This window comes from Physeter macrocephalus, chromosome 6 (assembly GCF_002837175.3).
Source record: "Physeter macrocephalus isolate SW-GA chromosome 6, ASM283717v5, whole genome shotgun sequence".
Taxonomy (NCBI): Eukaryota; Metazoa; Chordata; class Mammalia; order Artiodactyla; family Physeteridae; genus Physeter; species Physeter macrocephalus.
In genome coordinates, this window is record NC_041219.1 from 55,581,304 (window position 1) to 55,604,139 (window position 22,836).

Consider the following 22,836-nt stretch of genomic DNA (forward strand, 5'->3'; position numbering starts at 1 on the left):
CTGAAATATTTCAAATATGAAAGGGGCCTCCGTGATTTTCTCCGGCTCTGCCAGGTCCTTTGGTCCATCAGGCCAAAGCTCCTTTGCACGGGGCAAGGCTGAGGCCCAGGAGGCCGGGTGCAATAAGACTGTGCCACGTAGAGGGTAGAGCTGGTGGGCCAGGGTGATAGTGGGACTTTTCCTGGTCTGTTCCAACCTTTTATTACACATTTTGGTATAATATACTGCTTCTCAAGCCTCAGGGTTTTAACATCTGGTTAAGCACTATCTATCTACCCAGATTCCGTCCCTTGTGATTTTCAAGGCCTCCAAGAATAATCAGTAGTCTGGGGGCAGGAAGGTCAGGAAGGAAGGATGGTCTGAGACGAAAGGAGGGTGACCGACAGAGCGGGGCTGGCAATTAGATCAAGATTTTCAGAGTGGGTTTAAATGCAATTTTTAGGGTACTGATGCATGCTTAGGACAGACTCCATCAGGGTAAGATAGAAGGATGTCCCTAAAAATACATCCTGATTTTGCCTTTGGTCAGTCTCCTGTGATTCTGTATCAGAGAGAGAGAGAGATACAAATTTTAAATAGTAATAATTTCATATTATTTAAAACACTTTTTAAGATTATACAATTAAAGCCTCCGCCCATATCTCTCCCCCTCTTGTTTCCCTTGCCCTGTACTCTTATAGTTGACCACTTTTAGTTTCCAGTGTATCTTTCCAGTATTTCTTTATGCAAAAATAAAAATGTATTTGTAATTTCCCACTCTTTGTGCACAAAAGGTAGCATACTATATACCTGGTTCAGTAGCTTGCTTTTTTTTTGTTGTTCCTTTGGCCGTGCCATGTGGCACGTGGGCTCTTGGTCCCCTGACCAGGGATGAAGCCCCCACCCCTGCAGTGGAAGCACGAGTCTTAACCACTGGACCGCCAGGGAATGCCCACACCTTTATGCTTGGTGTCTCCACAGTCCTCAGGTCTCCCATTCGCTCCGCAGGTGTTATCTACCTGCCTGCCAAGCATCTCCTTCTGGTTGGCCGACAGCTGTGCTCTCCAACGCCATCGCCACTAGTCACATGGAACTATTAAAGTTAATTAAAATTCAGTCAACTAGCTGCATTTCAAGGGCTCAGTAGCCATATGTGGCTCATGCCTACCATATTGGACGGCACGGATGAAGAACACTTCATCATTCTAGAATGATCTGTCGGAGAACGTGGGTCCACAGAAATCTCAACTTCGGGTTCCGAAAATGTAACCCTCTTCTCAGCAGGTGTCATTCCCTGGGGAAGTTGTGCTTGTCCAACCTCCCCTCCCCATGAGAATGTCAGTAGCTTGGGGGCAGGGCTGTGACGTTCCTGTTCAGCCCTAGCGCCTACCTGGCACAGTGCCAAGGACGTCACACATGCTCAGTCAACGTGGAATGGAAACATGAGTGACAGGCGACTGAGGCCCAGACTCTGAGGGTCCCCAGGGTCATAATTAGTATTGGCCGAGCTGTTGTTTGAACCTGGGTTAGTTTAATTCCCCAGGGAGGACCTAATATGTGACTTTTGTTAACTTTCATTTTCAAAATTTTGTATCAGAGTCACTGAAAATGAAACTTTTAACAATTAGACTGGAGGAAGCCTTTCCCCCCTTTTGATTTTTTCCAGGAAGCTCCTGGATATCCAGACCCTAAAGACCCCCTGGGACCCTCAGAGAAATTCTGAGAACTGTATGGAGAAGCCTGCACCCTCTGGGCTCCAGAAACCAAGAGTTTTGTGTCATTCTGGAAACACACTGAATTAGTTTGCTCGGGCCGCCATAACAAAGTACCACAGACTGGGTGGCTTGAACAGAAATTTATTTCTCACAGTTCTGGAGGCTAGAAGTCCAAGATCAAGGTGTAGGCAGGTTTGGTTTCTCCTGAGGCCTCTCTCCGTGGCCTACAGATGGCCATCCTCTCCCTGTGTCCTAATCTCTCTCATAAGGAGGATTAGGATGGGCCGTAACCCAGGCAGACTGGACTAGGGCCCATCCTAAAGACCTCATTTTAACTTCACCTCTTTAAAGACATCTCCAGATCCAGTCACATTCTGAGGTACTGGGGATAGGACCTCAACATAAGGAACTGGGGGGTGGGGTGAGGAGGACAAGTCAGCCCCTAGCACACACTGCCCCCTAGATGGTAGACCTGGAGTCTGTTCTTGTCCACATTTCTCTTGGATGAAGAGATAATAAAGTTAATAAGATGCTTTTCAAATCACAGACCGCTTTTATTCTATAGATGAAATGAAAGACTCCAGCTTTGATAAAGGTTGGTCTGTTTTGTCCTTCAAAACACAAGATGGGGCTTCCCTGGTGGCACAGTGGTTGGGGGTCCGCCTGCCGATGCAGGGGACACGGGTTCGTGCCCCGGTCCGGGAGGATCCCACGTGCCGCAGAGCGGCTGGGCCCGTGAGCCATGGCCGCTGGGCCTGCGCGTCCGGAGCCTGTGCTCTGCAGCGGGAGAGGCCACAACGGTGAGAGGCCTGCGTACCGCAAAAAAAAACAAAAAACAAAAAAAACAAAAAAACCCCACAAGATGCAGTTCAGGTGGTATGGAGTGAAGAGTCTTCTTAAGGAAAAAAAAGCAAATAGAGGGAATTCCGAGGCGGTGCAGTTCTTAGGACTGCGCTTTCACTGCTGAGGGCGTGGGTTCAATCCCTGGTCAGCAAGCCATGTGGCACAGCCGGAAAAAGAAAGAAAGAAAGAAAGAAATGCAGCGTGCGTGGGTTGAAAAGGAGAGGACCTGGAGTTACAGTGACCATACCCCCCGCACCGAGTCAGCCGCATCCTACTTTTGAAGCCCAGGAAGAGGGGGCATGCTTTGGGGATATTTCAAAAGCAATATATTTCCTTTTACCTAAAGCCTAGGAAATAATCCTTCCTGGATTCTGCCCTTGTTAACTTCTTATTAGGCTATTAAATCCAGTTGTGGGTGGTTTGTTTTTTTTTTTAAGATGTGGAAAACTTAGGGCAGGGTTAGATACATAGTTCCAGTCACATCCCACCCCTTACCCCCCCAATTATAAAAGAAGTACAAGTTTGTTATAGAAAATAGAGAACAAAAAATGAGAAAGAGGAGCTTCCCTAGTGGCGCAGTGGTTAAGAATCCACCTGCCAATGCAGGGGACACGGGTTCGAGCCCTGATCTGGGAAGATCCCACATGCCGCGGAGCAACTAAGCCCGTGCACCACAACTACTGAGCCTGCGCTCTAGAGCCCGTGAGCCACAACTACTGAGCCCGCATGCCACAACTACTGAAGCCCGTGAGCGCCTGGAGCCCGTGCTCCGCAACAAGAGAAGCCACCGCAATGAGAAGCCCGCCCACCGCAATGAGAAGCCCGCGCACCGCAGCAAAGAGTAGCCCCCGCTCGCAGCAACTAGAGAAAGCCTGTGCGCAGCAACGAAGACCCAACGCGGCCAAAAATAAATAAATTAATTTTTTAAAAATGAGAAAGAAGGCCCCTTAATCTTCAACCTGCCAGAGATACTCACTGTAAGATACTTTTCCATTTATTTTTCAAAAGCAGGACACAGCATTGTAAATCAGCTATACTCTAATATAAAATAAAAATTAAAAAAAAAAACAAACAGGATTGGGACTTCCCTGGCCGTCCCGTGGTTAGCACTCCGTGCTTCCACTTCGGTCCCCGGTGGGGGAACTAATATCCTCCATGCCGCACGGTGTGGCCTAAATAAATAAAACAGGATCATCCTGTATACACTGTTATTTAAAATCCTCTTTTCCACTTATTATATCATGCACACTTGTCTGGTTTATTTTTTAAAATCTTATTAATCACTCTAAAGAATTCTATCACATGGACGCGGCTAAATTTGTTTCATTGGGTATCATATGGATAATTTAACTATGACCATGTGGGTTGAAAAAAAATTATTAAAGGAATGGAAATAAGACCAAACGACACACGATACAACTAATTAATATGATTTTTGACTTTGATTTTGGAAAATAAACAACACAAATAGCCTCCACACATCAAACCCAGCTCTGACCACACCCGTGCCATCTTCTTTCCGCACAACTTTCGTGAAGCTCGACCAGGATCCGTTTGTGGGTCCGGGTAAAGTGGCTGAGATCACGAGGAGGTGAGGTGAGGTGAGGTGTGGATTTTATGGTGTAATTTGAGGGCAGCCATGTGCATCTCTCTAGCTCTATCCAGACATGAAATAGTTCCACCAAGAGATTCATTCCTGAAGGTCAACAAATGAGTCCTGTCTCTTGAGAAATGTAAATACCCCTGAAAGGGCAGGCACGTGTGTAAAATCACAGTCTGTCTTTCACCTTCGGGACTTCTAAGAACTTTCCTTTCTCCAGAGTGACCTCAACAGCTTGGGAACGGGAGATTCCTGAAGGCACAGAGCTCTCTAGAAGCCCGTGGGAGGCTGAGTTTCCGATCCTTTATGGTCTTGGATAGTTAGGGTCTGGAAGGAATAAGCCAGTCTGATCTCCAAACACCCTCTCAGCAGTGTGTGCTGAGCGGGCTGCCCGAAGGCTGCTTTCCTGTCTCCAAGGGACTCCGTCCTACCTTCCTCCCACCCCTCTGAGCCCAGCTGGACTGGCCTTCCCAATCCAACATAGTCCTCTCTTTGTTTGAGTTCTTATCTTTGTTAATGGTACCACCAATCGTTCAGCTGTCAAAGTTCAGTGATTTTTGTCTCCTCTCTCACCTCACAGCCAGCTTAGTCACCATTTCTGTTGATTTTGCTTCTGGCCTATTTCCTGGACCCCTTCCCTCATCCTCAGCCTCAGGACCACTACCCTGACTCTCCAATCCAGCCCCAACACCTGCAGTCCGGTCGAGGGGGGTCTTCCTGATGGAGGTGCCGATTATGTTACACTCGTGTCCCAAGGGCCCTTTGGATGTCCCCTCTTCAGCACGGGATACAGTGATCTCACAACTGGCCCCGCTGTTGGAATCCATCCTCCCCGCCTCCTGTTCTCCAGCCACACCAGCTTACTGGACTTTTCCTAAACTCCCCTCGTGTACAGGCTACCAGCCTTAGCGAGTCTTGCAGACCCAATTCAGCGAACTCTCATTTATCCTTCAAGAGCTAGAGCACGTCGCCTCTGCAACTTGGGTTTCACTGTGCGTTCCCTTGGGTTCCCCTATGGTGCTCGAAGCTCACGGACACGACAAATGGTTGTTACACTAAGTAGCCAGCGCTTACCGTTTGTGCGTCATTCTGCACCTGCCCACTGTCCTGCGCTGCAGACTTTTCATATGGACGAGGTGTGACCAAGCCCTGACGTGACGCATCAGTTAACAAGCAGACCAGAATTTATATCCAAATGAGACCTGCTTCCTTCAAAGTGTTCACCTTAAGAGATTGGATACTTTGTCCAGTGATGCTGTGATCACTCAAAACGCCTTTGGAACACCTCTCTTGGAAACAACTTCAGCATTTATAGCACTTTCAAGATCCTCTGTGGTAGTGGGTTTCTGGTAACACTTATTATGCATTCATCTATCCCAGGCACCAAGCTGGAGCTGGGTGAAAGATAAGATAAATTGGACATTTACTGTGTCTCCAAGGAAGTTTCTGTTTGGTAAGGGACATAAGATCTGCACCCCAGGACAATACAGGGTTAAGTGATAAGGCTGAGGTTGGGTCTGATTTTTGGAAAAGGGCAGAAGTCCTTTGGTTTCAACTTCCCAACAAGGTGGATGACAGAGGTATGTGATTACACCCTGCATTAAGCCAGGGTGTTCTGAGGACCTCCAAACAGAAGCCCAGTGATTCAGCCCAAATGCGATACAGTGATCTCCACAACTGGCCCCGCTGCCGTCATCCATCACGAGACTAAACCCACCTGGCGTGTTTAAGACCCAGACTCCCCACTTTCTGGCGATGCTCCTCCACAGGCCGAGTCTTCCCGGCTAAATGGCAAGCCCTGAGCGGGCAGGTGCTGAGGTCTTATCCTTCACTATTTTCTTAGTGTCCGGGGGGCGCATAACAGATGTGGGGTCAGGCTTAGACGCGTCTCCCGCCGCGCCACACGCCCGTCGCTTCGGGCATCCTCTCCCCACGTGCGCCGCTCTCCGCGGGGACAGCGTCGCAGGTCCGCGCGGGGCGGAAGGGAACGACTGAAAGGAACGTGCGCGGAGGGCACGCGTGTGCGCGCGGAGCTCCTGCGTCCCGGGCCCGGGAGCGGGGCCCCCGGTGGGCACCGCGGGGAAGGGAGCGGCTGCCCGCGCGCCGGACGTCCGCCCTCGCCCGTCCTCTCGGGGCCGGCGCGGAGGGAGAGGCGTGCTGGCGGCCGGGCGCGAGGCCAGAGGCCGGCCGGCGGGTCAGAGGGAAGGGTTCCGGCCTCGGCCGAGAGCGGGGGGCTGGCCAGGACCGGCGGGGAGCCGGGCCAGGGGAGGAGGAAGAGAGTCTGGGCCGAGATCAAAGGGGAAGCACGTGTGCGGGGCGGCGGCCGAGGCCGGAGCAGGACGCCGAGGTCGCAGCCTCCAGTCCCCGCGGCCGCCCCCCGCCGGCGCCGCCCGCCCCGCGCGCGCGGCCCCTCCCCGCGGCCCAGTCTCCTCCCCGCGGGCCCGGGGCCCGGACGCCACTCCCTCCGGCTCCCGCCCTCCGCCGCGCGCATCTCATTCCAGCCCTCATTCCTCACATTCCAGGCTTCCTCCTTGCAAACCCCAGGCCGGGGGCGGGGAGGGCGCGCAGCTCCCGGCTCCGCCGTGCGGCCGCGTCCCCCAGGTGAGTGGCCCCGCCGCCGCGCCCCTCCGGCGCTCCCCGGGCGCGCTCTTCTTCCGGCCTCGGACCTGCGCTCCGGGCCCGCCGTCGCCCCTCCCGTCTCCCCTCTCCCACTTCCCTCCCTCCGCCCTCCTGCGCGCGCTCGGTTCCCCGGCTCCCTTCCTCTCCCGTTGACTCACCCCGCCAGGAATAGGGATCGCCCGTGCTTTCCCGTCAGTCCCCTTCTGGGAAAACTCCTCCCTCCGCGAGCCCCGCTCCGCCCGGCTCCGCGCACCGGCCACCGCGCGCCGGACCCCGCGCACCGACGGCCGCGCGCCGGGCACCGCGCACCGAGGACCGCGCGCCGGGCGCGGCGAGAGCTGGGCTCGGGGCGGCGCGGGGTCGGCTCCGTCCCGCGACCCGCCTTTCTGGGAAAACTCCTCCCTCCGCGAGCCCCGCTCCGCCCGGCTCCGCGCACCGGCCACCGCGCGCCGGACCCCGCGCACCGACGGCCGCGCGCCGGGCACCGCGCACCGAGGACCGCGCGCCGGGCGCGGCGAGAGCTGGGCTCGGGGCGGCGCGGGGTCGGCTCCGTCCCGCGACCCGCCTTCCTCCCCGCCCAGCCGACCGGCCCGGGTCCGGAGCCCGGGTCTCCGCTCACTGACGCCCCGTCGTCCCTGCAGCGCCCTCGCCGGCCTCCCGGGACCTCCGCGGAGCCGCGGCTGGAAGAGCGGCGCCGGGGCGGACTCCGCGGGACTGGCCCCGCGCGCCCGCCCACCTCCCCGCACCCTGGGACCGGTAAGGCGGCGGCGCGGGAGGAGCTCCCAGCCGGGTCCGGACTGGGCGGCGAGTCGGGCACGTGGAGGCGCGCGGACCGCAGGGCCGGGGCGGGGGGGAAGGGGAGCGCGCCGAGCCGAAAGGACCGGAGGCGGAGCCGAGGACGCCGGCGGCACCCGCGCCTCTTTTCTCTGGGCGCCTCGCGGGTTCGGAAGGAGAGCCCCGGAGGTGGGTGCCTTGGCGGTTTGCAGTGCCGAGGCTCTGCGAGAGCGGAGGGGACCTCGGCAGGAGGTCCCCGCTCCCCGGGGCTTGAGAAGCCCGGTGCGTTCTACGCTGGGGGCCAGCGAGTCGGGAGCAGAGCTCCCAGACCCCGAAGCGGATATTTCCCCGGCGGGTGGGCCGACCCGGGACTCGCGCCTCCGCACTCGTGTGTCAGGGGGTTCGGGCCAGACCCGGCGGGTAAGTGAAGAGTTCGCGTGGCGGCTGGCTGTCCTGCCTCCTTAGCTTCGAGTGTATGTGAGGGTGACACCGGCTCACAGATGACTCACCTGGCTTCCAGGAGGCGGACTTGTTTGTGTTGAACGGGAGCGCGTTTCCACTCGAGAAGAGTTCAGTTTGTCTGAGAGCTGAGTGTCTCTGAGGGCTTGCGAGACGCCACGTCTCTCAGGGTGCGTTTTCCCCGCGAGGATGTTGTTCCCGGGCGGGACTGTCCTTGCTCCCTGCCGAAGCGGGGGCAGGAGACAGTGTCCCTGGTGGCGTGTGTACGGGAGTAGTTGGCTGTGGGAGTGTGTGGCCCCCAGGCCCCGCTCGCCCTGGACCCGCGGAGCTGGAAGGAAGCTGTCCACACCTGCCTCTTCCAGGCAGCTGTCTTTCTAGGGAGGTCGGTTTTGTTCTGCCTGGCAGAAAGTTAAGGGAAGTTGAGATTCTTGCCTTTCCTGACGGTAGTGAGATTTGGGGATGTTTGTGGGGTTGGACCCCCCCCAGAAAGAGACCATTTTGAATCTTGAGATTTGTGTAAACAGTGCTTTTTATTTTACTTATTTATTTTTAACTTTTAAAAAGTTTTTTGCAATTTTTAGAGGTAACTTTCCATTTCCAGTTACAACAAAATATGGGCTATATCCCCTGTGTTGTACAACACATCCTTGTAGCCTATGGTACACTCAATAGTTTGTACCTCCCCTCCCCCGCCCCGAAATTGCCCCTCCCCCTCCCCACTGGTAACCACCAGTTTGCTCGTATCTATATCTGTGAGTCCTCGGCTTTTTTGTCATATTCACTAGTTTGTTGTTTAAATTCCACATATAAGTGATACCACACAGTATTTGTCTAGACAGTGCTTTTAAATTTGGCCCCAAGAACAAGGAGGAATCGAACTGCTTTCTCCTGGTCCAGCTCTCCTTAGAGCTGCCGGGGCAGAGTCAAATGGAAGAATCCTCCTTGAAGACTTGCTAGACCAGGAGGCACTGTCCTGAGCATTGTGCCGGGCTGGGAGGGAAGGCTGCCGGCTGATTTGCCGGTTGACCCGTGAGGAGAACCTTGTGGGCCTCTCTGTTTCCCCATCTCGTCCTTTCTGCTTTGCTTCCCGTTCTCTCTCCATTGGGGCTTCACCATGTGAAACATTTTAGAGGAGGGAGCGGGGTAGGGCGAGAGCCACAATGCCCGGGAGATTGGCCGCAGTGTGAGATTGGCCGCAGTGTGAGATTGACAGCGCGTGGTGCGGATGGGTGGGGGCAACGCAGGCCGACCCCTTACCGAGTTCCTTCTTCATTCTCACAGCCAGATGCTGTGGGCATAATGTTTGTGGCTTCTGGAAAGGAAGGGACCAGACGCTGCCAGGGGGTGGGGACTCGCCGCCCCTCCTCCACGCACCCTGAGGACACAGGTGTGCTGCTGGGGGCCACCTCCCCCCTCACCGGCTCAGGCCAGGTGTGGGTGGGGCTTCGAGGGCGTCTGGTCTAAAGATGGCGTAGAGCGGGTTCAGGTTTGGGGTCACACGTACCAGGGTATAAATCCTGACAGTTACTCGCTATGTTTAAGGCTTCAGGCTCGGTTTCCTGATGAGTTCTATGGGAGAAGTTCATTAGCATCTATCGGAAAAGTTGGTGGTGAAAATCCAGTGTTTGCAGAGCACCTCGCACCGTGCCTGGCACAGCCAGAGGCGCAGCAGCCAGTGTTTCCTAAGCCTGTTTCAGCATAGAACCCCTTTTTTCCTGGGAACTTCTCTGAACACCCTTTGCTAAACCCTGCCATTCATGTTTATTTAGCCAGATGGCTTGAGTGTTTGCTGTACGCCGGGCCCTACAGGCTTCTCCCCTCAGACTTAGGGAGCAGGGTCGCTAGTGGCCCAGGTGGAGGTGGGAGCCCGGCTTTGTCACCGCAGAGCACAGGGCCTCCGACCCCTATGTTCTAATTACCGTTTTGCCTTGACCCCCGGGTGAACTTGCTGAGCGGTAGTGAACTCTAATGTCAGCACCTAACTCGTGCGTTTTAAAGATGAGGAGCATATCCACTACAGAGAACAGTACGGAGCTTCCTTAAAAAACTAAAAATACATGGTCCAGCGATCCCTTGCCTGGCATATATCCAGAGAAAACTATAATTCGAAATGATACATGTACCCCAGCGTTCATAGCAGCACTATTTACACTAGCCAAGACATGGAAGCAACTTAAATGTCCATCGACAGATGAATGGATAAAGAAGATGTGGTACCTATATACAGTGGAATACTACTCAGCCATAAAAAAGAATGCCATTTGCAGCAACATGGATGGACCTGGAGATGATCATGCTAAGTGAAGTAAGTCAGACAGAGAAAGACAAATACCATATGATATCACTTCTATGTGGAATCTAAAAAATGGTGCAAAAGAACTTATTTACAAAACAGGAGTAGACTCACGGACATAGAAAACAAACTTACGCTTACCAAAGGGGGAAGGGGTGGGGGAGGGATAAATTAGGAGTTTGGGATTAGCAGATATACACTGCTATATAGAAAATAGATAAACAACAGGACCTCCTGTATAGCACCGGGAACTATATTCAGTATCCTATAATGGAAAAGAATCTAAAAAAGAACACACACACACACACACACACTCTCTCCCTCTCTCTCTCTCTCTCTCTCTCTCTCTCTCTCTCTCTCTCTAACTGAATCACTTTGCTGTACACCAGGAACCAAAGATGGGAAGCCCTGGTGGGACACAGCTTGCTTAAGGTCGCACAGCTGGTGAGTGTGACACAGCTGGGACTGGAGTCCACCCTGGTCCATTCTGGTCCATTCTGTCGCCTGCGCCGTCTCCTGCTCTGTGGGTCCCATCTTGTGGCTCAAAGTCGTTGGGGCAGAAATACTCCACTCCTTCCAGCACAAAGCGCAGAACCCTGGAATCTGAGAACGACCTCTGGAAAGGGTGGGGCCCTCAAGAGGTCTTTAAAATGCACCCTCCTTTCTCCTCGAGGGTCTGCTGGTGGAGAAGCGTCCCCCTGTGTTTCCAGGTCCCCCGGGATGCGGTGTCACAGCCTCCGTGCTTCCAGCCCGGTCTTGCACTGGTGACTGACTGTCACAGAGACACATCCCTATCTGAGGCTCCTGCCCCTCTTCCCAGTGGCAGTGGAGGACGTGGTCGCCCCGTGCCTTCCCGCAGCCGATGTCTGTCAGGCCCGGGTTGCCTGCCGTCCTTTGCCCCCTGTGACCCTTTGCTGGCAGGAGTTGGGACCACAGCTCCCTTTAAAGCTCTGAAACTGTAGTTGAACAGCTGCAGTCCGGGGGAGGCCCCCCCCTTCCCCCTAGGGTGTGACCAGTTCAGGGGCCCAGGTGGAGGTGGGGCAGGGCTGCGTAGCCAGGCATAGTCTCCAGCTCCTAGGCTCTCGTTCCAGCTTTGCCTTGACCGCTTCTGAAATGACAGTTCTTCGCACGATTTTGGTTTTTCCGTGTAGCTATTAGGGATATGGGCTTGGAGCCCTCAGCTGTAGCCACTGGCCCTTTGGTAGCATTTCCATCAGAATCCCAGCCCCCAGGGGCCTTGCCCGACATCCTCCGGCCTTCAATACATCGGGAGGATGGGCCTGGCTCCCTGCAGGGCGGACTGCTGAGGGTGGGCGGGCCCCCATGGGTGGGGACTCGGCTTCCTTTGACCCCAACTTCACACGAACAATAGGCTTCAGAGGAGTCACCAGGGGCAGGAAATGGGATCTTTGCTGAGGCTGGGTGGCCCTCGTGGGGGAGGGGATGCACATCCGGCCTGAAGGAAAGGCAGGGTGTTGGGGGCAGTGCAAAGGGCACTGGGGAGGGGCCGGTGACACACAGGGTGGGCCTCTCCTCTGCAGGGGCCCTGTTGACTCAGAGAAGCCCATCCTCTGGCTGAACCCTCTGCTTTGGCTTCTCGGCCGAGGTGTCCCAGTGTCTGCTGGCCTGGCCCTCCCCTGCCAGCGCTGCGCCCCCTTCCCTCGAGCCCCCGAGATCTTTGCGCGAATCGTCCTGGCCAGGATAAAAGACGGGTCTTGTTCCTCCCCGGCTGATGGCCATCTTGGCGTTGAGCCTTGAGTAATAGTTGACTGGGCCGTGGGCGGAGCTCCAGGTGGAGAAGCAGCCGGCCTGGGGCAGCTGGACAACAGAAAGGGAGTTTTCTGAGCTACAGTCCGAGCAGGAGGACAGGGGGGACAGGCTGGGGGGCAGGTGGCGGAACGCTGTCCGAGGCAAAGCGCCCTTACCACGCCCTCATCTTTGTCAGGGTAGAGCACACCTGTGAGAGGGTGCGTTGGACCACACTTGAGGCACTTTTCCTGAGCTCAGGTGGCCAGATTCTCACCGATCGCGTTTTGGGGACCTGAGAGAAGCTTCTGGGGTCTGGGAGGAGGTGAGGACGGCAGGATAACAAATGCTGTCCTGGTTCATCTCTTCAGCGGGGGCAAGACCCGGGTCCTGAAATGGCCGGCTGGTAAGCTTCTTATCCATCCCTGGCCAAGTTCCAGGTCAGATACTTGAACATACAATCTGTGGGGACATCAGAAATGAAGTGGAGGTAACTAGTAGCCAACGTGTGTTCACTCTACCAAGTCGTGGGAAAATAACCTAATTTGGGTTCAAGAGAATTGAGTGTGTTCTGGCTGATGGCAGCAGTAAGATACATTTGTAGCCGGTGGAAAGAACACCCTGGGTACTGAGCTCACCTCACCCTGGGGCGAGGTCTCTAGTGATACGGGTCACATCTTTTTGGGCTTTGTCCTCTCTCAGTTCTGTGCATGTTTAGGATAACAAGCCTATTGGATGACAGAAAATGATTCAAAATCATTTCAATTGACTGGAATGCTGAGATAAGCAGAACCCTGAAATTAAAATAAATTTTCAGTTAAGATTAATACATGCTTATTACAGAACACCAGGAAAATAAAGAAATATATAAAGGAGAAAATAAAATGGTACCTAGTGGCGCAACTCAGGGATGAGTACCGTTAATATTTTGGTATATGTTCCTCCAAACTTGTGTTCATGCAAATCTATATATTTTAACATAATTGCAATTATACTCTATTCTGTTTTTTTAACTACTGTATACTACAGAGTGAGTATATAAATTATTGAAAACCGTAATTTTAAGGATCTGAATAATTTTACATCATATGACAATACCTTATTGAACTGTGCTATACTGGACTTTTAAAAAATTGTTTTCAATTTTTAGCCATTCAAAATAACTTGACGTCTAGCGATATTAAACATGTCTTCATATCTCAAGATGAAACCTAAAAAGTTTATGTGTAAAATCCAGCATTTAAGTTCAGAATATCAATTATATAGAATAGGAACTTACTGTCCATTCTTGTGGGAAAAAAACAAACAAACTTGGGGTTTTTGGTTGATGAAGGAAGGGGAAGGGAAATGAGCATTTATTAAGTGCCCACTGGATGCCAGGCTAACTTATTCTAAACTTCTCTCTCGACATCTCTCTTTTAATCATCACAGCAGCCCTGCGAGATGGGGTTTGTTATTATTTTTTTAACCTCTCCTTTACAGAGGAGGAAGAAGCTACACGGAGATTAATGCGGGGTTTAAGTTTGTACCCGGGTCCACCGCGCGCTTCCCTTTGGGCCCTGTGGTGTGCGGAGCCTGCGTCAGAAAGGCTGGAGTCCAGGGCAGTGCTCTGGCCACACTGGGAGCCTCCTCTGGTTTTGGAGGGTGGACACACCGGACCTAGGAAGCACTCTCAGCCGAGTTTGGAGCGGGGGTGGGTGCTGGCATTTCTCTCCCAGGAGGCAGCCCTCCTTGCAGGAACGGCAGATCCATCCGTTGTTTCAGGAGGCAGGACCAGGTGGAGCTACACAGAATTTCTGTTTCTGTGCAGAAGTGGTTAGGGCTGCTTCGCCGGACGTCTCTGCGCTGGATGGGAGGTGGCCGATGACCTCTGGAGCCTCTGCCTCCCCCTTAGGGTCCTGGCCTCAGTTTCTCCACATGTGGCAGGTGGGGACCCCACTAGGCGAGGAGGGGGGTGTTTTCCCACTTTGACCCTCGGGGAGAGATCCATCCTGCCGGAGGCGAGGCTGAGAGATGTGGGGGAAGGAGCAGTGTCCCAGCGGGTGGAGGATGCAGCACGGGGAGGTGTGGGCGGCATTGCCTGGCCCGCGTCACCCTTGTGCAAGCTGAGTGGACGGGCGTCAGGGTCAGGGGAGGATGCTGCGGCGTCGGGTGGCGGCTTCGGGTAGCGGCTGCGAGCAGACTCCGGAGCCGGTGCTGTCCGCTGGGAATGTGAAATTGAACGTGAGCTGGGAGCCACATTTAAGAGGCGAGAAGAAGCTAGTCAAATGAATTTTTTGAATCTTTTTATTTTACATTAGTTGATTAACAATGTGGTGATAGTTTCCGGTGTACAGCACAGTGATTCAGTTATACGTTTTCCCATTAGGTTGTTAACAGAACATTGAGCAGAGTTCCCTGTGCTCTACAGTAGGTCCCTGTTGGTTATCCATTTAAAATAGAGCCGTGTGTACGTGTCCATCCCAAACTCCCTAACTGTCCCTTCCCCCTACCCTTGCCTAGTGAAATGAATTTTAATAATATTTTCTATTAAACTACAGTGTCTAAAATATTATTGCTTAACGTGTAATCAATAGTAAAACAATATTAATGAGACAGTTTACATTGTTTTTCATAAAAAGGCTTGGGATCCAGCCCGTGCTTTACACTCAACGGCACGTCTCTGTTGCACCGGCCACACGCTTCAAGTGCCCACTAGCCGTGGCCAGTGTTTGGACAGTATAGCTTCACAGCCAGCCTGCCTGCCTGCCTGGGTTTGAAGCCCCTACCTGCTGCTCTTCAGCTATGTGGCCTTGGGCAAGTTTCCAGGCTGCAGTGTGTCTTATTTTCCCCTTTATTTTTTTTTTGGCCGGGCCACGCGGTTTGCGGGATCTTAGTTCCCGACCAGGGATCCCAACCCACGCCCCCTGCAGTGGAAGCGTGGAGTCCTAACCACTGGACTGCCCAGGGAGGTCCCTTATTTTCCCCTCTCATTAATGGGGGCAATACTAATAACAGTGCCAACCCCATATGGTTGATGTGAAGATTAAATTAGGCAATATCTGTAAAGTGCTTGGTTTCTTTGCCTGGCACATATTAAACACCGTATAAGTGTTTATCAGGTAAATGACCTATAACTGGTCCTTAACCCCTGGAGAGGCAGTGCTGTGCTCGGGAAAGCCCAGCCGTAGAGGGGCCCCGTGGTCCCTGGGGGTCCCTGCCGGTGCCCGTAGTTCTACAGAGTGAAATGGATTCAGATCAGAGGGCTGATCGGTTGTTGCTGCAGAGAGGGCCACCTCCTGGGAGAGAAGTGCCAGCCCCCGATGATGGGACAGGGTCCTGTCCCTCAGCAGGTGTGTCCTGAGCCTCTGTCTCCTCGGGGCTCGGAGCTGTGCTTCGTGGCAAGGAGGAAGACAAGCGTCCTGGGAAATCGCGTGACCTCGTGTTGACTTGGAGGTTTGAGTGCTTCCGACACCCCCCGCGGAGCTCCGCCAGCTGCAGCAGCGCCAGCTCTCCTTGGCATCTGCCCCTTCCGCTTGCACCTGCCCTCAGTGGTCACAGAGCACCCACGGTGTGCCCGGCCTCTGCCAGGTGCAGCGGGGGGCACGTGGCAGGTGCTCAAGGAGTGCGCGATCCAGCAGGGGAGACGGACTGAGTCGCGAACGCTGAGAGCTTGCGGGGTGCAAGAAGGGCTAATGAGAAGCACAGACAAGGGACTTCCCTGGCGGTCCAGGGGTCAGGGCTCCGCGCTTCCACTGCGGGGGGCACGGGATCCATCCCTGGTTGGGGAACTAAGATCCCGCTTGCTGCACGGTGCGGCCAAGAAGGAAAGAAAGAAAGAAGGAAAGAAGCAGCAGCACAGGCAAGTGCGGAGGGGATGCCTGGTAAAGAGGACTCATCCTGAAGGGGCTGGGAGCAGTCAGGGAAGGCTTCATGGAAGAAGAGCCACTTGCGCTGGCTTTGAAGGATGGGTAGGTTTTTGACAGCTGAGTGTGTACATGTGTAAGAGGGACAGAGAGAAGGAGAGAGGGAGGAAGGAAGAGGGCAGGAGAAACATCTGTGAGAAGACAGAAAAAGTAGTGATTTCAGGGCTGTGGGCGTGAAATGACTAGACGAGAGACTTTATGAACACGGTCAATTTTCCGGGCGCTCTGGGTAGGATAAGGAGGACTGGTTAAAAGTTTCGTTTTTAATTTACATGCAGCCGAGTTGACTCCTTGTGATGAGTAGTCCTGTGAGCTCTGACACATGCACGGAGTTGGGTGTCACCACCAGGGTCAGGGTCCGCAACCGACCACCTCCCCAGACGGCTCCTCAACGCTGCAGCCCCTTCGCCCCCTGCCTACCCTGCCCTCCCCGATCTGTTCTCACTGCTGTGGTCTTGCCTCTTCTAGAACGTCAGGTGGAATCCTACAGCGTGTAGCTTTGGGCTCCGCTGACTTCACTCGGCAGGATGCCCCCTTCGACCAAGCGGTGTGTGGGTCAGAAGTTAGTTCCCTTTCGTTGCTGAGTCATAAGGACCCCGTTATAGGGAATTTTATGGCGGTCCAGTGGTTAGGACTCCGAGCTTCCACTTCAGGGGGCACAGGTTCGATTCCTGGTCGGGGAACTGAGATCCTGCCTGCCATGTGATGTGGCCCCAAAATAAAAAATACTAAATAAAGTAAGGACCCCGTTATATGGAGTCCCACAGTGTGCTTGGCCGTTTGCCGGTTGAAGGACTTTGGCGTGGTTTCCAGACTTTGATGATTTTGTAAAGCTGCTGTCGTCACTGGTGTGCAAGTGTTTGTGCAAACACAGGTCTCCGTTTCTCTTGGATAAATACCTAGGAGTGGGATTGCTGGGTCACGTGATACGTGTATGTATAAAGCTTTAAGAAACTGCCAGACTGTTTTCCCACGTGTACTGTACGGCATTTCTCCCAGCAGGGCGTCAGAGTTCCATCACTTGGTATCTTCAGCAGCCCTTGGTGTTGTCAGGTTTCTTTCTCTTTTGTTTGTGCCATCGCATAGGTGTGTAGTAGAATCTCCTCGAGGTTTTAATTTGCATTTCCTTGATGGCTACCCATGTGGAACATCCTTTCGGGTGCTTATTTGCCATTCATACAACTTCTTTGCTGAGACGTATGTCCAAATCCTTTGCCTATTTTTTTCGTTCGATTGTTTTGTTATGAGAGTTCTTTAATATTCTGGATACAAGTCCCCTGTCAGACGTGTGATTTACAAATTTTGGGGAAATTCACTTAAGGAGAAAATCTCCAAAAGAAGATGCTAGGTGTGGGGTAAGAGTTTGGTGTCCTAAGCCTTGGCCTTTCTTCAGGGCAAAGGTGGGACCGGGTTGAGGTGGGAGATGAGGGTCCCCTAGAGAAAGACCTGCGGAAAAGATGAGGAGGGGACCGGGTCTTCCGTGAGGTCCCGCTCCTGGCGCAGCAGCTGCTTCAGAACAGGAGGCCCCCGTGGTGTCTCCCTGGCCAGGCTGGCCAGGCCCATCGAGAACAACGAATGCTTGTGCACAGCCTGGGTATCAGCCGCTTACGTGGCCTTGTTTCCAAACTGGGTGAGCGTGCATTCTGGAATTGGAGGCGGGGACTTTGCCGGGCAGGAGGCCTGAGTAAGAGCTGGGCGGGGGTGTGGCTGGTGCTTAGCGGAATCAGTGGGGTGGGTTCTGGGTCAGGGTGGGTCTTCCGCTGGTGTGACCTCAGCCTAGGGTCTGAGGGCCCTGGGCCATTGCAGTTTCTACCCCGGTGCAGGCAGGGTGGCTGAGACAGAAGGACATTCCTATGAAAATGACCCAGGGTGGGGTGGGTGCTGCCTCTCGGTTAACCTCCGTCCAGCCTGTCCCTCGCCTGTGTCCTGGGGGCCGTGGCGCTACCAGATGCAGGGGTCTTCATTCTCTCCTGGGCAGGCCTTTCCCAGAGGTGATTAGAGAGCGGGCAGAGGTGAGGATGGGGCTCGTGTGCTGCTCTCTGGGGCTCCCCCTGAGCCCTCGCCCCGCCGTGGCTCCCTGATGCCCTGGGCCCCGGAGGGCTCCTTCTCCCTGGCGGGGAGCGGGCGGGCGGTGGGGCTTGAGCTGCAGGGACACCGGTGCGGGCACAGCCCCAGTCCTGGCACGTGGGCACGGTCCTGCACTCTGTGGGCGCGGCGGTGTAGGGGAGGCCCAGCTTGCTCAGGCCCTGCCTGGGGATTCGCCCCTGTGAGGAGTTTCCAAGACTCCGGGTCCTTGATCTCTTGTGAGATCTGGATTCCACAGGACAGGCCCGCCCAGAGGGAGCCCAGCGGGTTGGTGCAGTCCCTTGGCCTCCAGTACTTTTGTGACTTTTGCTTTATTTTAGAATCCTGGGAAGGGCCCAGAGGAGAAATAAATGCAAGGCTTACTCCTCCCATCTTTTTTTTTTTTTTTTTTCCCAGCTTCCCCAAATGTATATTTATCTTTATTTATTTATTTTTGGCCGCCCTGTGCGGCTTGTGAGATCTTAGTTCCCCGACTAGGGCTCGAACCCGTGCCCTCGTCAGTGAGAGCGCCACGTCCTAACCACTGGACTGCCAGGGAACTCCCTACTTTATTCTTATTTTTTAAAAGTATTTTATTGGAGTAGAGTTGATTTACAATGTTGTGTTACTTTCTGCTGTACAGCAAAGTGATTCAGTGATACATATATACAGTCTTTTCCACCTTTTTTTCAAGTCAGTAGCCTTTGTTGTTATTATTACTTTGAGCGGTTTTGGGTTTACATAAAAGTTGAGCAGAAGTTACACAGAATACCCTCCCTCCTCCCCGCTTGCTGCTTATTAACACCTTGCCCCGTGTGGCATATTTGTTACCTTGATGGGCCAGGATTGATATGTTGTTAACTAAAGTCCACAGTTTATATTAGGGTCCGCTGTGTGTGTGGTGTGTTCTGCGGGTTTGGACACAGGTCTCATCTCATGTAATGGTGGCATTACAGCCCCGGACGGAGGGGCTTCACTGCCCTGGAACTCCTGTGTCCCACCTGCTCACCCCTCCACTGATCTTCTGTTGTCCCCATGGTGTCACCTTCTCCGCATGCTGTGTGGTCTTTGTCCTACAGTCTGCACCCTTTCCAGGTGTGGCTTCAGATGGGCCTCACTTAGGGATATGCCTCTAAGTTTCCTCCAAGTTTGCCGCTGACTTAATAGCTCATTTCTTTTTCATCGTGAATCTTCCGCTTTCCCCGCCTTTTCTCTTTGTAAGTGGGGACACCGAGGTCCAGAGAGGGAAAGTGTCCCCACGAGTCGTGGCGAGGCTGAACGTGGGCCCTGATTTCTTCTCCTTGTGAGATCAGAGGGGCTTCTGTGCTGCTCCATCAGGACCCCTTTCGTGGCCCCGGTGGGTGGGGCAGGGGTGGAGGGCCTTGGACATGCACTTCCTGGATGCCTTAGGGCTCGGCCCACAGACACCCACAGCCCCGGCGCTGGGAGGATGGCCTGGCGGCAGAGCTGAGGGGGACGGGGTGCTGGAGCCCCGCCCTCATTCACCCCCACCGCCCCTCTGGGGTGGGTGTCTGAGGGATGGGCCGGGGGCCTGTATCTGCTCAGGAACCTTATCTCCCCCTATTTCTCTTCGTCTCTGAGGTGCTCTGCCCCTCCCTGCTGACCCGTCCCTCTGGCCTGCTTCCCTCCCCACCTATTTCCTGCTTTCTGTGCCCCTCACTCTTCCTGCCCTTCACCTCCCCGCTGTCCAGGGGAGGATGCTTCTCACTCTTGTCCCCCTCCATCACCCCTCTGTTATCCCTCCATCATCCCGTGAGGAGCCGGCCTCTGTGCTGCCCAGGATTGACCCTGATCCTCAAGATAGCCCTGTGAGGAGGAGAGATCGTTATCCCCTCTGCAGTGTATCTTCGAGGACACAGCCCCAGAGAGAGAGTGGAATGGCCCGCCCGGTGTGAGGCCCAGCCAGGCCTCTGGCGCCCGGCTCCACAGCGCCGTCCTCCTGGCTGCCCCGGCTCTCTGTGGCTTTGGTTCCGACAGGCGCTCACACTGGGAAGGACTGTGGGACCCCCTCCTTTTGCCTTCTTCCCTTTCACCCCCTCCCCATCCCGTCCTGTCGAGAAGTGAGGTCACTGAAAGGGGAGGGAGGGACGCGCTGCTGCCCTGCGGGGCTTTGCCTGTTTCATCCCACTGGTCCTGGAACTGGAGGGGTGTCTGGTCCCAGTTTGAGGGATGAGGGAACAGGAGCTTCGGGAGGTGAATGTGTAGCTGCTCAGAGGCAGACGTTAACCCAGGTCCTGGGACTTCCCTGGTGGTCCAGTGGTTAAGGCTCCGCGCTCCCAATGCAGGGGGCCTGGGTTCGATCCCTGGCCAGGGCAGTAGATCCCGAATGCCGCAACTAAAGATCCTGCGTGCCGCAACTACTGAGCCCACGTGCTGCAACGAAGACCAAAATAAATAAATATTTAAACAAACAAACAACAAAACCCAGGTCCTGTGACCCTGAACTTCTTCACGATAGACCAGACAGCCTGAGGCCCAGCTTTCCCGGAGCTGCGTGCCTTCGGAGAGGAAGGGGCGCTGCCCCGCACGAAGGACGGTGGGGCGTTTGGGCCTCATGACCTCAGGGTCTGGGTGGTTTCGTTATTTGGCCTCCAGCAAGCCCCGGCTGGCCTTCTGAGTCACACGGGGCCCAGCTTTGTCCAGCTGGTTGCCTGGCCCTGCCCAGCCCATCCGCTATCTGTGCTATCTGTGCGTTGTTTCTGGTCCTCCGCCTCCTTCCTTCCATCCCGGGCCTCGCCCGCCTTCTCTCTCTGCATTTCTGGTTATACGTACGCCAACTTCCTTTCTCTCCTGTACGTTGGGCTCCAGACTCCTGGAGTGACCCCCTCTCCCCTCTCCATCCATTTCTTCTTCCCTTCTATCTCCTGGTGACCCTTTTTAAAAAAATGTGGTAGAATATGCACAACATAAAATGTACCATTTTAACCGTTGTTACGTGTACAGTTCAGTAGCATTAAGTACAGTGTTGTGTTACCATCACCATCGGTCTTCAGAACTTTTTCATCATCCCAAACAGAAACTCTGTCCCCATTACAGAACTTCCCCCTCACCCCACACCCCTCATAACCTGTCTTCTACTTTCTGTCTCTATGGATTTGCCTGTTTGAGGTGTTTCATAGAAGTGGAATCATAGAATATTTGTCCTTTATGTGTCTGGCTTATTTCACTTAGCATAATGTCCCCAAGTTCATCCATGTTGTAGCATGTGTCAGAATTTCATTGCTTTTTATTTTTTTTAATTTTTAATTTTTGTATCTTTTTGGCCGCGCCGCATGGCTTTTGGGATCTCAGTTCCCTGACCAGGGATTGAAATCGGGCCCACGGCAGTGAAAGCACGGAGTCCTAACCACTGGACCGCCAGGGAACTCCCTTTTTTTTTTTCCCCATTCCTTTTTAAAGCTGAATAATAGTTCACTGTATGGATAGAAGACCTATTTTTTTTTTTTTTTTTTTTTTTTCTGTTGTGGCCTCTCCCGTTGCAGGGCACACGCTCTGGACGCGCAGGCCCAGTGGCCATGACTCACGGGCCCAGCCTCTCCGCGGCACGTGGGATCCTCCCGGACCGGGGCACGAACCCGCGTCCCCTGCATCGGCAGGCGGACTCTCAACCACTGCGCCGCCAGGGAAGCCCCGGATAGATGACCTTTTGTTTATTCCTTCTTGGGTTGTCTCCACCTTTTGGCTGCCTTGGGGCATGTCTTTCTCCACCAGGTGTGATTTTCCCAGGGTCTTGAGCTCAGTGTCTATTGAAATCCTCCCCCGCCCCGCAAGGTGTTCACCTGTAATGGTTTAACGTGTTACTCTCCCTGGTGCACTGGATTCTTGTCATTCCTGATCCCTATAAAGGCACTGAGAACGTGAATTAGCAGGTATTGAACCAGTGTTCTGAGGACAGACATGGGTTAGGTTCCTGTGAGGCTCTGGTTGCAACATTTTTGTCATCCATTTAATTCGTAACCTTGCTTTATGTGTGTTTCTGTTCAGAGACGCCTAATTTAATATAGATTGATGACTCACTAACATTGAACTCACGACCACCAGCACCATCACTCCCGCCTGGACAAGGCTTATCTAACGCGTGTATTTTCTCCGTAAGGCACATCACGACCTCCTTGCACTTGGGGACACCAGGCGGCCCCCCAGCACTGCACTTGGGGGCTGTTTTAAACAGTGAGATCAACAACAGAAAGACAAAAATGGGTAAAGCATGGCATTAAATAGACCGGGAAAAGGACAGACGCTTGTTTGGGGTCTGAGCTGAAACCGGAAGGCAGGGCGGGCTTGCTTGACCTCAGGTGGACCACGGGTGACGGCCGCTCAGCGCAGGGACGCGTCCGAGTGACCGCGAAGCACTGCCAGTGTCGGTTTGGGTCACGGATTCTAGTGAGTGAAGGAATTTGCAAACACGGAATCTGTGACGGTTCTGTGGATAATAAGGGGTGGACTGTACTTGCATCGTTGCAGGGACCCCTGGACCCATAGACTGAAGTACGTTGAGGGCAGAACCATGTCCTAGTGACCTCATACCCCGAGCCTGGCATACAGTAGGTAATTTCAGCTTTACTGAGGCGTAACTGACATCTAGAACTGTAAGATACTTCAAGGGTCTGGTGATATGACGTGCGTCTACATTGTGAAAAGGTTCCCTCCATCTAGTTAATTAGCACATCTCTTCTCTCACATGTTTTTCTTCTGTGTGTGTGTGAGAACATTCGGCAACTGTAGTGACCATGTGAGACATTAGACCTCAGACTCTTTTTCTTCCTTCCTTCCTTCCTTTCTTCCTTCCTTCCTTTCTTTCTTTCTTTCTTTTTCTTT

At 53.8% G+C, this 22,836-nt stretch overlaps 1 long non-coding RNA gene across 1 annotated transcript; it reads right to left on the bottom strand.

The window, feature by feature from the left end:
- Positions 1-573: 573 nt before the first annotated feature.
- On the bottom strand, positions 574-6,094 carry LOC114486461 (uncharacterized). Its single transcript, XR_003680238.2, has 4 exons — positions 5,855-6,094; positions 5,212-5,531; positions 3,514-3,709; positions 574-2,678 (listed from the first exon to the last, which is right to left on the bottom strand). It is a non-coding gene; the product is annotated as an uncharacterized lncRNA (long non-coding RNA).
- Between the last annotated feature and the right edge of the window lie 16,742 nt (positions 6,095-22,836).